Below are 15,839 nucleotides of genomic sequence, written 5' to 3' on the forward strand. Positions count from 1 at the left end.
TTTTATGAAACTCTTTTACTGAAAACATACATACTTCTGCACTGTATATTGAAATACTTATTTTAGGAGCTTTAATTACATACTATAATTTTAACCCTTAAAACCTTAAATCTCTGGCAAAAACGAAGAAGCAAGCAACTGTGAGTTGGTTGTCATATCATCGTTTTCTGACTGGAAACTTAAACGTTTTAGGTTTTTTTTCCCTAAGGCAAAGGTAGATAAACCTAGACCTGCCCAGCAATTAATGTTTTAATATTTTGTAAATGACACAGATAGTGAAATTTTTAACTTAGTTTCAAGTTTTAAGTACCAGAATTTGAGGAGACAATTTTAGATAGATTATTTCCAAAATAAAAGTCCTATAGAGTTTACCCAAAATCTCTTATTTTATTACTTTTTTGAAAGTTTTTTTTTACACTGAGTTACTTTTCTTTTTGACAAATTTGTAACAGATACAATAGTCTTACCTGACCTCTAGTAAGCCTAGGCCCAATAGAAGTATTATACTTAACATTGATGTCTCTAAAGATGTGTTTATAGTAATTAAACCAATAAGCTTAAGCTAGCTTTAATACCAGTACTGAATACTTTTTAGATAATGTGAACCTGAAATTTATTTTGGCCAGTTTTCTCTATGTTTGAGTATTTATATAAGTACTTAATTTTCTTAAGTCAATTAAAGAGCTCTTTGACCATTTAATTTTGCCAATACCATACACCTATGACATACAAACCAGACACCTTATAGTTTTTATTTTAAAACTTTAGTCATGAATCAGATATAACATAGATATAACAGATATAACTTAAACATTAGTGTATCTAAGTGTAACCTAGGGAACTGTTATCTGTAGAAGTCCCAATCTCACTCCAAAAATGGGGTTTGTTCATTCTGGAGTGGTAGCCAAGAATCCACAGTATTAGACACACTCTTGGTGACGTTGATGATCTAGTCCAGGGGCTTTTTTCCTCCACTAGAAAGATTTCTTGAAGAGACGTTTTTACCCACCATGGATTTTGCCAAGAAGTGAGGCAAAGGGACCAACATCTAGATAACAGTGGGTGGTGACTCTTCCATAGTTGTAAAGCAGGATCTCATACTGGTGGCCAATGACAAAACCAGTTCACAAATGCATTCTGTCTGGAAAAAATGGTGTTTAAAATACTATTTGTAATGCCCTTAGGCTAAGCTTGCATTCTTCGGTCCACCATTGGCTGGCACTTTAGCTTCTGGTGGAAGCCAACCAAGCTGTATTTGCATTTAAGTGATACAACTTACCTTGGGACTTTTTGTGTGTGTGTGTGATCTCTGAGCATTTTAAAGGATCCCTTTTTAAACCACAGAAAACTCAGAATGAGGTATATGGGAACTTACAGGTGACGATTCATTTATGTTTGTAAGTTCTCACTTCAGGTCAAGCCAAGCTAGGGTCAAATTATGCACTCTTTTTCTTCTCAAGGCTGATGTATTCTGAAGAAGTCAAAGCAGGTTGCATCCCCACCTCTCTTCCATAAGACATTGGTTTACTTCTCTGTCCACCCGACTAGACTATGAGCAATACCAGGGCAGGAACTGAGTCTTTGTACTTGCCTGGTCCTCAGAGCCCAGCACATTATATACAACTTAATGGACATTTACATGTTTGCTGAGATGAAAAGACAAAAAGGGTGAAGAAGGGAGTATCAAGGGAAGGAAGGAAGAGAAGACAGTGGGGGAAAAAAGGAAAAGGAGGAAAGAGGAAGTAAAGGAATGAAGAAAGGAGAAAACAGAAAAGGAAAGAAAAAGGATGGAGACAAGTTTCACTTGTGGAGAATGGGGAATGTAACTAATTGGATCCCTTACTTAAAAAAAATGCAAGTAGGAATATAGACTGTTTTAGTTAGAAGTTTCTAGATTATAATCAAAGGCAGAATTAGGCATCTTTGAGCAGAGATGGAAACACGGAGAATTATTTGTTTTTGAGTATCAGGCACTGGTTTCTCAGATGTTGATTGAATTGCCCTAGATTTTATTTTATGTCACTGAAGGGGCTTCCTGCTGGGTTTCCAAAATGAAAATATTAAATGAAGATCTTAGAATATTATTTGAAGCTTGTAATTGCTAATACCGTAGCTAAACACACCAAATGGGCATCAGCAAAACATCAACGTGCTATTTATATTTTAATCCAATCATACACTTTGTCACAATCTATCAACACAGTCTTCTCCTTGTGTCTATATTTTTCCCACTGGAAAAAAAATTGGCTTGCAAGAGAGAAAGAGAAAGATGTCATCTGTTACTTTCAGACAATTAAGCTCATTTAAAATTGAGTACTCAGAAATCCCATTATTTTGTTTGTTGGCTTTGGTATCTTCTTTCTAAAATAAAACCTACCCAAAACATGATTCTTTAAAATCAGGTGAACTGGAAATCTATAAATTTGTTTAGATGACACGCTGAGTCAGCTGGGTAAGAAGCAGTGTATTGGAAAGACAGGAGCATCATGGGTTTAGGTGCTCATCCAGTCCTGCTGTGATCTTAATGACCTCTGGTATGTCACTTCATTTCCGCAAGATTCAGATTTTCATCTGTAGATTGAGCAAATCTCTCAAATTCAATTTATAAGAATTTAGACTTGACAGCACAGCCCTATCAATTAGCTGTACATCTATGCCTTTTGGCGATAATTTAAACTCTCTCATCTTTAGTTTCACCACCATAAAGTGGGAATTCTTATAATACTTATTTTGAGAAAATTAAATGAGAATCTCCATATAAAAAAGATAGCAGTGGGCACATAGATTTTTATTGATGACCTCTGTCTACTGGGAAATAATCTGTGATTTTTACATCTGACAAAATGAAGAAAATAAAAAGAATTTAGAAATCATAATTTTGTGACTGAAAATGGTGGCATCTTTCCTTTTCCAATATCACTGATAAAAGCGGACAGACTTGAAATCTCTAAGGCAGAAAGACTCATAACTTTGATTATTGATAAGCTACGTGTCCCTACATTCTTGATGTTTGTGTTCTTGATGTTTGTGGGGAGAAACGAGCAACTTAGATACAAAGCTTGCAAAATGCACTGAGCTTGTAGAATGCTGAGTACTCGTAGTTTTGTCGGCTACCCAGAGGGCTACACGGCATGCGTCCGTGGGGAAGATGAAGCGCATCCCTGAGATAAGGTTTAAAGAGCAACATATCAACCAGTACAAATCAATATCCTATAGAACAAGTGCCTAAGTGCTAACGGGGTCCTTTGGAAAGCTTTCTTCTAAGCAATAAGATAAAAGCTCATCTACTAAAAGGGCAGTGGTAGTGTGCATAAGGAAAGACAGAGACCAAAATTCAATTTCAGAGCACTTAAGGCCAGACCAGGAAACAAGAAAACAGAGTTTGTGAATGTCTGAATTTCTTCTACTTTATAAAAATTTTACTTTGGTCTTTTTTTTTTTTTTTTTTTTTTCAGTTCTTATTTTTCATTGAAGTGTAGTCAGTTTACAATGTTAGTTTCAGGGGTACAGCAAAGCAATTCAGTTATACATGTAAAACCGCATGTATATATTTTCAGTTTCTTTTCCATTACAGCTTATTAAAGAAACTGAATTTAGTTCCCTGTGCTATACAGTAGGGCCATGTTGTTTATCTATTTTATATACAGTAATGTGTATCTGTTAATCCTAAACCCCAAATCTATCCCTTCACATACAACAGTATTTTATCAGTATGTTCTATATACCACATCCCTGTCTAGGACCTCCTTGAACATGGTCAAAAAAGCATTTAAAAAACTTAAATCAACACTATTGAGGTATAATTTACATACAATGTAATGTATTTGTTCAAAATTATTTTAAAAGAATACAAATTTCTCAAAAATAGTATTTTTTAAAAAGGCTTGTTTTCAGACTAGTTGTTTCAGTAATAAGCAGATCTCAAAAAATATAAGATGAGAAAATAGAAGAAAATTAAAACATTTGGAAGCTGTGTTGATTTTAGTAAAAATTTCTTAATTTTTTATTTAATATCTAAGAGTATTTTTAAAGTATTACCTGTATCTTTTGACTTCATATTCCTATGCAGCATCATATCTGAAAGGAGATAAGTGAAAAATGTTATTGTATACATTTTTTTCGTTCTGAAAATGGGTATTAGAGTAAAGATTCAAATCAATGTCATAGAATTTGTACTTCTTGCGAACACCACATGGACTTCCCTTTGAGAAGAACACATGCATTTAACTTTACAGATCCTCTGAGAAAATAAATGGAATGATAAATACAAAAATTGTGTGAAGCAACTTGTATAATAGTGCCCACCCCCACAAAAATCCATTAACTTGTGATGTAGACCACACAGAATTGTACTGCAATGCCCAATACACACATGTGGGGGCACTGACTCTATGTTCAGTGCCAGAAATATCAATGTACATTCAGAACCTGATAATCAGTTAGATTTTTTTGAACCATCATGACTCAATCAGTTAGGGGGCTTAGAGAGAAAGACTTAAGAATGACACAAAGCCATCACATCCAGCATAAATGTGACATGACTTTACTGTGTGACTCAGTGATTTTGTACTGCAGTTTGCCCTTGGCTGTTGATGCTTTGCTCACTGCCAAACTTCATAAAATCCCATGGTCTGGTCATATAGTAGGTGGGATATAAAATAAGACCAATTATTTTAATTTGATCTAACGTTGCTACCTTTCTTGGTTACCGATATGTGTCAACAAATCAGAATAGAGCAGATAGTAATCTTTTCTGTGGGGACAATATGTATCTTTTCATTATGTATTTGGGCATATAATCCCATATCTGACACAACTGAGGTGCTCAGTTAACATGTGTGAAATGAATAAGTGGGTTAATGGATGAATTAGTGTTCAGTGGTTGGTGGAAAAAACTTTTTTTCACTACTGAAAACACACACACACACACACACACACACACACAAAACCTACCTCTTTAAAGAAGGAATCAACAGCATTATTTTTGTATAATAAATAAAGGCATGTTAGAGCACAGGTAGTTGTGCTGATGTATACTTACTTTCACTCCTTTATAGTCAGTGGCAAAACTGAAGTATTAGAAGTCACACTGGGTACAGATGAGTCCTTCCAAAGCAAGTAGCTTTCAAAAATTCCTCACTTCAAAGTCAGTTTGGGTGGCTTGGGGATTATGTTTATAAACACTTCCCTGTCACTTAGTCTACTTGTATATGACTTCTTCTAATGCCCTGCACAGCTACCAAGAGACCAGAAAGGATTACCACTCATGGAAACAGATTTGCTTTATAAGAAAATTGATTTGATCATTTTCAGAGTATCCTCAAAGAAGAAAAGAATTAAAATAATTTGGGGCATGAATAGAAACATTTGCATCCAGAAATTGACTAAGATTTTAGCTTAATGGATACCAGAGCTTAGATCAGGAGATTAGAAATTTCCAGCCATTTTATGTGTGTCTGGGTGTGTGGGTATTTATGTGTCACTAATAGCATCAACGTAGTACTTTCGTTTTGAGCTGCAGCATGTTCATTTAGTGTCCAGGTATACATGTCTCTTTTCTCAAGGACTTATTTTGAAGTGTTCCATTTTAGTCTGAGGTATGTGTTTGACTTCAAGCCCTGGCTGTCTTACCGTTCTTGCTGAAGTGGCACAATATCTCACTGTTGCGGCTTTTAATAAAGTCTCCACATTGACTTCTGGGAATACCTGAAGTTCTAATCACAGGTGCATGAGGATATATCATTTTGTGGCTTGCTAAAATAAGTCTTTGCACCTGTGTCCATGAATGCAGCACAAAATCATTCATCTAAGTCCCCCTACACACTTAGAATAACCTCTCAGTCGTTTCTGTTGCACCACTTAGGAAATAATAATAATAAATGTGTTCTTATATATGCATAAACTAAATGTTGTAGCTTTAAAAATCTAGTCATTATGAAAAACTACCCTGGGAAGACCAATAAGCAAATCTGTTTATTAGTATCTTTATAAATTTCTATGGAACAAAGTTATTTATGTGGCAGGTATCAGTGCAATTAAATGTTGTTGATTATACATGAGGATTTTTCTCCTTGAATGGAAGTTAAACATGCTTATAAAGTTTAAACACCATGTTTACTCATATGAATTTAACTAATTGAAGCATTAAATATTGCCCCTATATTAGCTGTCTAATTACTTTGCTGGGTTCTGGTCATTCCTTTGTGTACATACTCTGGATACAACATGTTCATGTTGATTGCTGTCTTATGATCTTTATCTTGATTTGGATAATGGTGGCTGCTGAATTTGCAACACCTCACACGCACCCCTAAAAGTTGTTTCTCATGCACTATTTCCTACAGACATGTTGCAATTTTTATACTGGGAATGCTGACACTGAGTGGAATGTTAGAACTCACAAAGGAAACTATCCTTGATCCAGAGCATCATGTGGGTTTTCTTCTAGCTGCTGATGGGTTCTGCCCTTTTGAAACTCATTGCCCAGTTACCCTGAGAATATTATGGATAGAGTCAAGAAAAATACTCTTGAGTATTCTAAGTGATCACCTACATGGAGGAGAAGGGGTACATGCTATGAAAGGTGTCAGTTTTAATATCAATAATATTTATGTACACTGAAAGCTTAAATAGATCAATAATAATGTGAGGAGGAGCATGCACTCTGTAAAAACACCTTCTGTAGCACGTGAACTTCGTTTCCTGGCTTTAATGTTTATCAGCATCTTAAGAGGCATTTATTGCCTCTCGTACAGTCCTTTATGATTTCCTTATTGATTAGGTCATGATGCCTCCTGGACCTAGGACATAGTTCACTATTTTTCAGTTAAAATGAAGAAATTCCATGTTTGTTGCAGGTTCATTTCAAGCAGTTGGCTTGTGGGACTCTGAGAGATGCTACTGCCAGTGACATGTTGGAATTATCATGATCAGCTACCCAGTTTGGATTTCACCCAGTGGCCAAGAGCTTTGCATGGTAGACAGCAAGGGTTGGATTTTTAAAAGGAGTAAACCAGGTAAGACTGGAGGGAGACATCTGATCATTTATCACTTGTTCTAAGGGCTTTGGCGTACTGCCAGGATGTATTGAATAATGTAGAGCTTGTCTGATTGTTTTGTAAGTCCACTAAACAGGTTGTTGAAGAACAGTGCTCCCTTGAATTCAGGAGAACGTATATGGTAATAACTGAGTCCCTTTTTCTCAGAGAGGAGAAGGAGGTTACTTTAAGAAACACATAAAGCAGACACAAGATACAATGGATACTAGTTTAATGCAATAACCAAAATTGCAAGCTAAGGAGTTTTCCTCTTTAAGTAACTATTCTGACCAATGATGGAATAAGGAAACGGTTATACATTTTGAAGATTCATTAGGGAAAGTGTTGCCTTTAAAGATTTATATTTTACATGATACAGAAATCTGAGTATCATTTCATATGTATGCTTCGTATATGCTTCAAGGTTACTTCAATTTAGAAGACATATCATTATTTTGTCTTGTTTCTTTGAAGGTATCATTCTAAATTCTGTTCATTAAGTATTATTTAAAATGGTGACACAATGGCATTCTCCATTATTATTGTGCCTTCTATAATTTAAAATGTTATACATACTCTTATTCAAGTATTCTCTTTGTTACTTTTGTCTGTTTCATTCTGGAACCTTTTTTCAACTATTATCCATAGTTTGGCCACATCCTCTTATCTTTCTCTTAAAGTCTCTTCCTCCTCTGTAACATAATGGGTTATCAACAATTACCTCAGGAAACTACAATTTATTCTTGTCTTCTGACCTTAAGACCATCAAAGCTCTTACATTTTATTTGAATTTTATGAATCCCAAAGCAGGATTTTCTTTAAGTTCAATTATAGAAACAGAAAATATAAGTAAAAATTTGTTCATTTAGAGACCAGCAGAGGGAGATCAGTCTAAGTCACTTGAACCCTTTAAGTCTTTTTAACAAACATAACTTTTTCATTTTCTGAAAATAAGATGGAATTCAGTTAATAAATTATAGCCCAAGATAATTATTTGGATATAAAGGAGAACTTTGAAAGTGCTTGAGAATAATTGATTTTCTAAAGTTTAATAGATACCCCTTCTAAACCCCCTAATAACTTACTTGTCCATAGATGATATTCTGAGAGTACAAAACTCAAAAAGCCATGAATTTCATATTTGTTAGAAGTAGTATAGATCACCAAACTCAAGGCAGAAACCCTTATTTAGTGAACTGAGTTTGTCCTGTTTTGTGGCATACTGGGTTACCTACGTTTAAAAGAGTTCTACCAGCTGTAAATAAAAGAGACATCAAAATGCAAGATGTGTTTGTGGAATAAAGCTCACCCTAGTTCCATGCTTCATAGCATTGGTATCTAGGAAATAATTATAGCAAGAATGCTTAATAATAGACTTCCAAATTCTTAAGCTTTTAAGTCTTAATCTCTAGATCCAAAATAAATTTCATCCTGCTTATGTTTATTTCAATATTTTCAGCAAAAGTGGGTTGCATGTTAAAACATCAGACTTAGAAAGAACCAAGGCTAAAAGGGGAGGGATAAAATTAAATCTATTTTGAAGGTAAGTAATCATGTATTATTGCAGTTATTTGCAATGATCTATCTTGTCACAAAGGAAAAGCTATTCTCTATTTGTAAGGTAAGTGTTTTTATTATTTAGAATGCTTTATGCTTTTGAATCGTGCAAGCTATCAATACAGAAAAACTGTACAACAAATATTTTTGGTCCAAGTATCTTAAAGAAACATAACTTCTCTTCACGCAGTCTTATGAAGTGAATCCTATTGATTACGATGTACAGAGATAGGAAATACCACTGTTCTGTATAAAAGCACACAATTTAGAAGTGTCCTCTGGTTGTAAAGGATTTGACAGTGAATGCATGTATGTTCCCAGTTAAGGGTTAACTCTTTTAAAGTGAACAGAAAATGTATACAGTATAGTTTTATACTTACATTAGTTTGAAATTCATTTTTGTTCTCTGTTGTAAGAATGACAGCTGTATTTTTTATGGGGATGCACGCTAGCTTCTCCAGAAAGCGAAAAGAATGTCAAGGCTTCTGAATTCTGTTCTCAGAAGTTTATAGCAAAATCATAAAAATTTGCACTGTTCCTGAGCTTAAAGGCAATTTTTCTTTTTTCAAGCATTTTTAAGTAAAAATTTGCCTAGCTCAAGATTACATTACAATGTGCTTGCACATAGAAGCAATATTAAGCTATCAAGACAGGTTATAAAAGGTGAAATTTTTCACAGCACTTCTGATTATAGCATGCCTCATGTAATGGGATTTGCAGTCTCTAAGGTGGTTAATGAAAAACATTTAAGTAGCAGTGGGTCCTTTCCTCTCCGCAGAGAGCAACTATTCTTATCCTGAGATCGTCTGAAAATAAAATTTTGAGAAGTTAGTGAGGTAGCTGTGTCCATCATGAAAAGCCTCATGTGACTCTTAAATACTTTGGGCTACATGTTTACTTCCTCTCCAGACCTGTTTTGAATGTTAACCACATGTAAAGCAGTATGTGGCCAGAAACAAATTAGCAACCCTTCCTTCCCTGTCCTCAGGTAGTTCGCACGCACAAAATAAAACAGCCACATAAACAGCTCAAGCGGGGCAAAATGTACTGAAAAGTTAAATGGTGTGTTGCAAGCAAAATTCTCTAGGAACAAAAATGAAGGATTCTTATAATTGATAGGAGTATTAAAAGGTCTTTGAGGCTTAATAGGCATTTCAGCTGTGCATCTAAAAAGTGGGGAGAATTTTAATAGGTAGGAAATAGGCATGAAGCCATTCTAGTGTCTGGGCGGAGTATGGCGAAGTCTCCATGATGTAAAAATAAATATTAGTCTTGGAAAACAGAACACTTGATCCTAGAATGTATGGAGAATGTAGAAAGAGGTGGGATATACAGGTCAGGTCGAGGCTGGATTGTAGTGTTTTGCAGGTGTAGCTATCACGGCTATAAACATGAAAGTGATGTAATCTAATCAATCCATTAAGAAAATGATTCTGGCATAGGATGGGGGTGGGGTCAGGGAAGGTATGTACAGAGAGAAAAGATAAACTAAAAACATTCAGTTCTGTGATTGCAGAAATGTACGGTTTCCAGTCTGCTGTTATCACCAGTGCCTACAACAGTGTCTGCTCATCACTGATTCTGTTAGTCTCTGTTAAACGCTGACTAAATGAGTGCCTCTCGGTGACAATCAATAAACCTCTACATTTACAAATTTTCCTGTGTTAGAAATAGTAGGAAAACTCCTCATACAAAGGATGAAAAGAATTTAATTTATATGGGTTTCATCACTCACAAGGGTACACACACACACACACACTCTAAACTCGCTTCCAATATGTGCTTGAAATTAAACCTCAGATCCTGTTCCTAAAATTTATGCTTCAATTAAGATGGGGGTGGCTGCTACCCTACTTTATTTCCCTTTTGAGACTTTTATCTCTCAGGCTTTATCCTTCCCTTCATCGTTTTATCATCACATCAATCACTGTGTTTCACTCGTTGGGAACGCAGCATGCATGGCAGGCACATTTTTATGGCTAGAAAGCAAAGCTACCCTACTTGGCACAGACTGCTTACTCAAACCTAATTAAGTAATTCTGCTGAAAGTATCATGTCCTTTCCATCACAATGCACATTTGGTCAAAATAATAGGGAGCACTTGAAAGCTATGGAAAATAACTGAGGAAGAAGGGAGCCTGAGGAAAACACAAAATGAATGAAAGTGAACTTCAGCCCAACCTTCACTGACACACCCTTTAATGAGCCAGGACGCATTAACACCTCTGCTGCAGGAAACTCTTAACTCACAGCATCATTTTCACTCCAATTATTGTATTGAACATTACCATTGTCGTAAGGCTCCACAGCAGTACATCAGATTCAGTACATTTTGTATGACTGACTCATCTATTTTTCAGAGAAATTCTCTTATGGGGGGAAGAAACCCAAGAATTTCTAATTATGCATATTTAAGGAAGTGAGGATATGATTCAGTAGAATGTAAGATTCTTGAGACCAACGTCTTTGTCTTTCTTCTCGAGGACCTTAATTCCGGAGCCACATACATATTCAATAAACATATCTGATGAGTGAATGAATGAATGAATGAATGAATATCAATGCTTGTGCTACAGATCAAAGTCTTAACTTCTGTGTTTTTAACAGTTGGAAACATCTCTCTTGTTAGTAGGGCCATTGGTATTTGATCCATCCTGTCCATTGTTAGATCAAGGATATCTTATTCTCTCACGGTTTTCAATGCCGTCATTATTTAGTAACAGATATTTTAAAATCACATAATGATATATAATAGTACCCAAGGTCTAAGGGCATGGAGGATTTAACATGACATTAAGAATCAAGAAAAAAAAGGAAAACATTTACTAAATATCTCATTGCCTTTATAAATGAAGTATGATTCTCTTCTACAAGCTATCACAAATTTTGATTTTTTGTTTTTATATATCTCAAATGCTTGGGAGAAAGAAGTAAGGTTTTGGCTCTACCTATGCTGTTGGGGGTAGACTTGTCTGGGTAGAAGTCACTGGAATGCAGCTATCCCAGCAAGCAACCTTCTTCTATTTGGGGAAGACAAGTTATAGCAAATTGTGATTGTAAATATACCATCACATTTGTAGGCATTGGCCTTAAGGAAGACCTGGGTTTGAATCCCAACTCTGACACAAATTATGTGATCTTGGGCAAGTTATTTATCATCTTAGAGCTTTGATTCCCAACTGGTAACATGAAGATACTAGCAGTGGTCCCATGGTGCAGTTCTGTGGATTAAGGGAGATTATAGATGTAAAATACTCAGCATAATCTCTGACACATTATAAATATGCTCATGCTCTAGTTATTATATATAATTATTATTATTATTATTATTTGCAATCTATATATATAGCCATCCTATCTCAAAGTCCATTTGTTTCAGCCAAATTTCAGAATATTTTACCCAGGATTTCTAGAAGTAAATGAGATGGAAAGTGCTTAGCAGAATACCTCACAATCTTATAAGCACTCAGTGTTAGTTGTGGTGGTGCTACTTATTATTATTATTTACTTATATAAGCATTTATTTTCTTCTGGCTCTTTGAGGAGATCTTGGTCTATTAGAATTATAGCAACAACTTCCTTCTTAAGATGGTGACAGGTCTATGAGTTATGGTTAGTGTTGTGTTTAACAATCTATTATTGGTTGTATTATAATCATGTTGTTGGGTGCCTTAATATTGAGGTAAATAGCATTTTCTTTATAACCAAAAATCACCAAAATGATTTTCCATACCAAAGTATAGTCTTTGGAATCAATAAAACACACTTACAGCCAGGACACCATTCCCCTTCCCATCGATAAGAAAATCCACAGATGCTAAATTTCCTTCACATAAAATGTTATTGTACAATCAAATGCCATCCATGATTGTTTGAATGCGTTGATGCAGACACGCAGATATGGAGGGCCAACTGTATCTTACAGCAGCAAACAAATCATCCTAATCTGTTGACATGATTCTCTAATTTGGAAATATCACTTCAGTCTGCACTCATAGAGACTGTCTTTAGAGGTCCCCGACATTAATCAAGAAGTATAATTATGCCTTTAACCTTTTCTTTCAGTTACATGTATTTTATGACTGCTATTAATTTTGAAATAAAAATTTAGAATTAAAACTACATTTACCATAGTAAAATAATACTTTAAAAATTAACTATTATGATTAATCTCACAACCATTCTAGGAGAAGAATGGGGATAAATCCAAGACAATTCATGAATTTCTAGTCCATGCTTTGTAGACTGTTGGTTCTGAGTGGTCACGTCTTCTCAGTAAAAGGCAGAATGTGGACCGTCAGCTGAGGTGTGAGGGAAGACAGTGGAGATGAGAAAACGGCAGTGGGAGGTGGAAAAAGAATCAACTAGAGGGGACTGAAAGGATTCCAGGCTTTGGAAGAAGGCTCTCCTAGGATTGGGGAGTGGGTGTTGGCAACAAGCCATGACTGGAAAGTAGCTTATTTTCCCTCAGCAGCTCCCTGTTGCCCTCAGTGAGGGGCAGAGGGAGCCCCTGGTGGAAAGGAAAGGCATTTGGGAATGCACTGTGGTGAGGAAGGTAGCGCTGAAGTCATGGATCCTGGAGTTAAATGGCAAGTCAAGCAGAGTCATGCTAGGGATTAACAGCTTGACAGAATGTGTGCAAGAGGGTTTGGACCGAGTGGTAGGAAATCCCTGAGTGAGCAAAGGGAACATTTCTTTAGAAAGGATTTGTTCATTCTGAGGATGAAATTAAGATACTGCTGGAGACAATCTTTACAAAGTCTCTTCTGCAGAAATGTACAAGGAAGGAAAACCAAGACTTGATTATATCATGTCTCTTACTGTTGAATCCAGCAGTGACACAAAATAAAATCATAATGATAACCACCCTACACTGAATTTTTGGATCAATACAGGTCATTTATTATCAGTAACCCTGCAGTATAGACATAATTATATACATATTCAAGATGATGAAATCAAGAATTAGAAAGGTTAGTAATTCTCCCAGTCTCACACAGCTAATACATGTGAGGGTGAGTTTTTCTCCTAAGATCTCCTCTTTATAAAACCTGTGAGTTTTCCATTATATTATTATCCTGTTTTTCAGTTCTTAAAACTAGCAATCCAATCCCTATGCCTTTATACAGATGTACGAATTTGCTCTATTATATAATGATCTCTTATAATACTGTGTAATTTCCTTCTTGTTGCATGTGTGTGTGTTTTGCTTTTTCATAAATGTGAAAGTAGCTTGAGAGATAGAACCCACAGTGTTTCTTTTTACAGAGTCAGTTATCCTAGTGTTATGATAGGCCCTGATCCTGAATAAATGTTTGCTGATGATATTGGCAGTAACAAACTGGTTTCCCCTTTCCAACAAAGAGCAGAAAACTTACATACACACTTTGTATATAATTCTTGATGTAAATGTTGTATATAAATTTATATACACAATAAGGATAGGTATATAAACCTTATAGAATGCTTACATAAACGGCTAAATTAAAAATCATTTGAATAGCACTTTGCTTTTTATCTATATAGGATTTTCTCTCCTCTGATAGCATTTAAATGGATAAAACTCCAACAGAGTAATTTAAACAGATTGTCTTCTAGCATGTGTTCTGTGGGACACTGATCTGGAGGTAATATGTTCCATGTACAAAGGGTTTTGTAGCCAAATACAAATTTTGTGGGTGTGTTAATTTATGATAAGAATTGGCTCAGAAAGAAAGCGTTCAGGTTTGCCTACCATGTGGGCCATTTTCCCGAGTGGAGGATTGTGGGTAATCAGAGGGAGGTGAGAGGATTTGAGCCCCATTCTCCCACAGATTTTAACTCTGGTGTTAAGACGTAGATCTTTGGCACATACATCCTCATCTTCTTTTCTTCTCTCTCTCTCTTCCTTTCTTTATTCTTCTCCTCCTTCCTTTCTTTATTATTCTCCTCCTTCCTTCTCCTCCTCCTTCTCTTTCTTCCTCACCTTCCTCTACTCCTCTCTGCCCCTCACACACATACTCTCCCCTCTTCTCTGTCCTCCCCTACCGATCAACATGCTAACATTTCTTTCTTGGGCTTCCCTTGATTTCAATCAGAACAGACCATGACCTCCAGTAACGCACCCCTTCTCTAGATACGTTACTGCCATTAGTGAAGTTATCATTTTCTTTTTCATTCACTCAAGCAAAACCTGGACACTGTTCTCCCTGTCCCTGCTTGTGACAAGAGAGACATTGTCATTTTAAGGCAACTTCTATAGATAGAGTTCCTTTCCCTGGGAAATTAGTTTTCAGAGGGTAACCTCACTTTCACACTTTGGGTGGTAGGTAGAATTCCACGCAAAGGCTACATTTTACACATTCAAAATGCAGCCTAATTATGAAGCCAAAGCCCATTATTGTTAGGCTCCTTTATTAGCATCATCATCAGGAGATTTTTGCCAAGAGTATTTTTTTCAGGGACACTGGGCCACATGAAGGAGTCTCAACTTCAGTCTGCTTTTACTTCTACATAGATTAAAGACAATCTCTACTCTTTTTTAAAAATTTCATTACTTAGTGGCTTATGGCCTAGGCATCCTTCAGTATCTTGTAATAACCTATAATGGGAAATAATCTGAAAAAAATATATATATATACATAACTGAATCACTTTGCTGTGCGCTGAAACTAACACAATATTGCAAATCTCTACTCTTAAGTATTAGCCTTATATTTAAGGAGTTTATGATGCCAACGACAAGCAGAGAAGATTTGCAATATTATCAAAAAAGGAAAAAGGCAGTACTCTTTAGTGTCTGGCAGGAACTTGGGTAGATGACAAGGACTACAGAGGAAGAAAGTCATGATGGACTGGAATCCTCGGGGAAGCTTCATGAAGGAGGTGAACCAGAACTGAGCCTCAAAGAAAGAGTAGGAATTCTCTTGCTAAAAGCAAAAGCAGTAATCAATGTGTTATTCCCATAGCCTTTACTGTATCGTAGGACGTCCTCCACAATCAAACTTCTTATTTCTCGAGACTCACACTTCTAGGCACGTGCCTTATTTGGCCTCGCTGCTATTGCATGGTATTTGTCATCCCCATCGTGTATGTCTTTTTTCTTTTTTTCAGCTTGGTGGGCTGAATTGCATGTTTTTTTTAACATTTTTTATTGATTTATAATAATTTTACAATGTTGTGTCAAATTCCAGTGTACAGCACAATTTTTCAATTATACATGAACATATATATATTCATTGTCACATTTTTTTCTCTGTGAGTTAC

At 35.8% G+C, this 15,839-nt stretch overlaps 1 protein-coding gene across 4 annotated transcripts in view; it reads left to right on the top strand.

Moving 5' to 3' along the window:
* The window catches only part of LINGO2 (leucine rich repeat and Ig domain containing 2), a 1,051,774-nt gene that overhangs the window by 753,425 nt on the left and 282,510 nt on the right, over window positions 1–15,839 (top strand). For all 4 annotated transcript variants that reach the window (XM_074361479.1, XM_074361478.1, XM_074361480.1 and 1 more), the window contains one exon: window positions 6,858–7,016. The gene's annotated coding sequence lies outside the window, so the exon portion shown is untranslated. The remainder of the gene's footprint in view (window positions 1–6,857; window positions 7,017–15,839) is intronic.

This window comes from Camelus bactrianus, chromosome 4 (genome assembly GCF_048773025.1).
Source record: "Camelus bactrianus isolate YW-2024 breed Bactrian camel chromosome 4, ASM4877302v1, whole genome shotgun sequence".
Taxonomy (NCBI): domain Eukaryota; kingdom Metazoa; phylum Chordata; class Mammalia; order Artiodactyla; family Camelidae; genus Camelus; species Camelus bactrianus.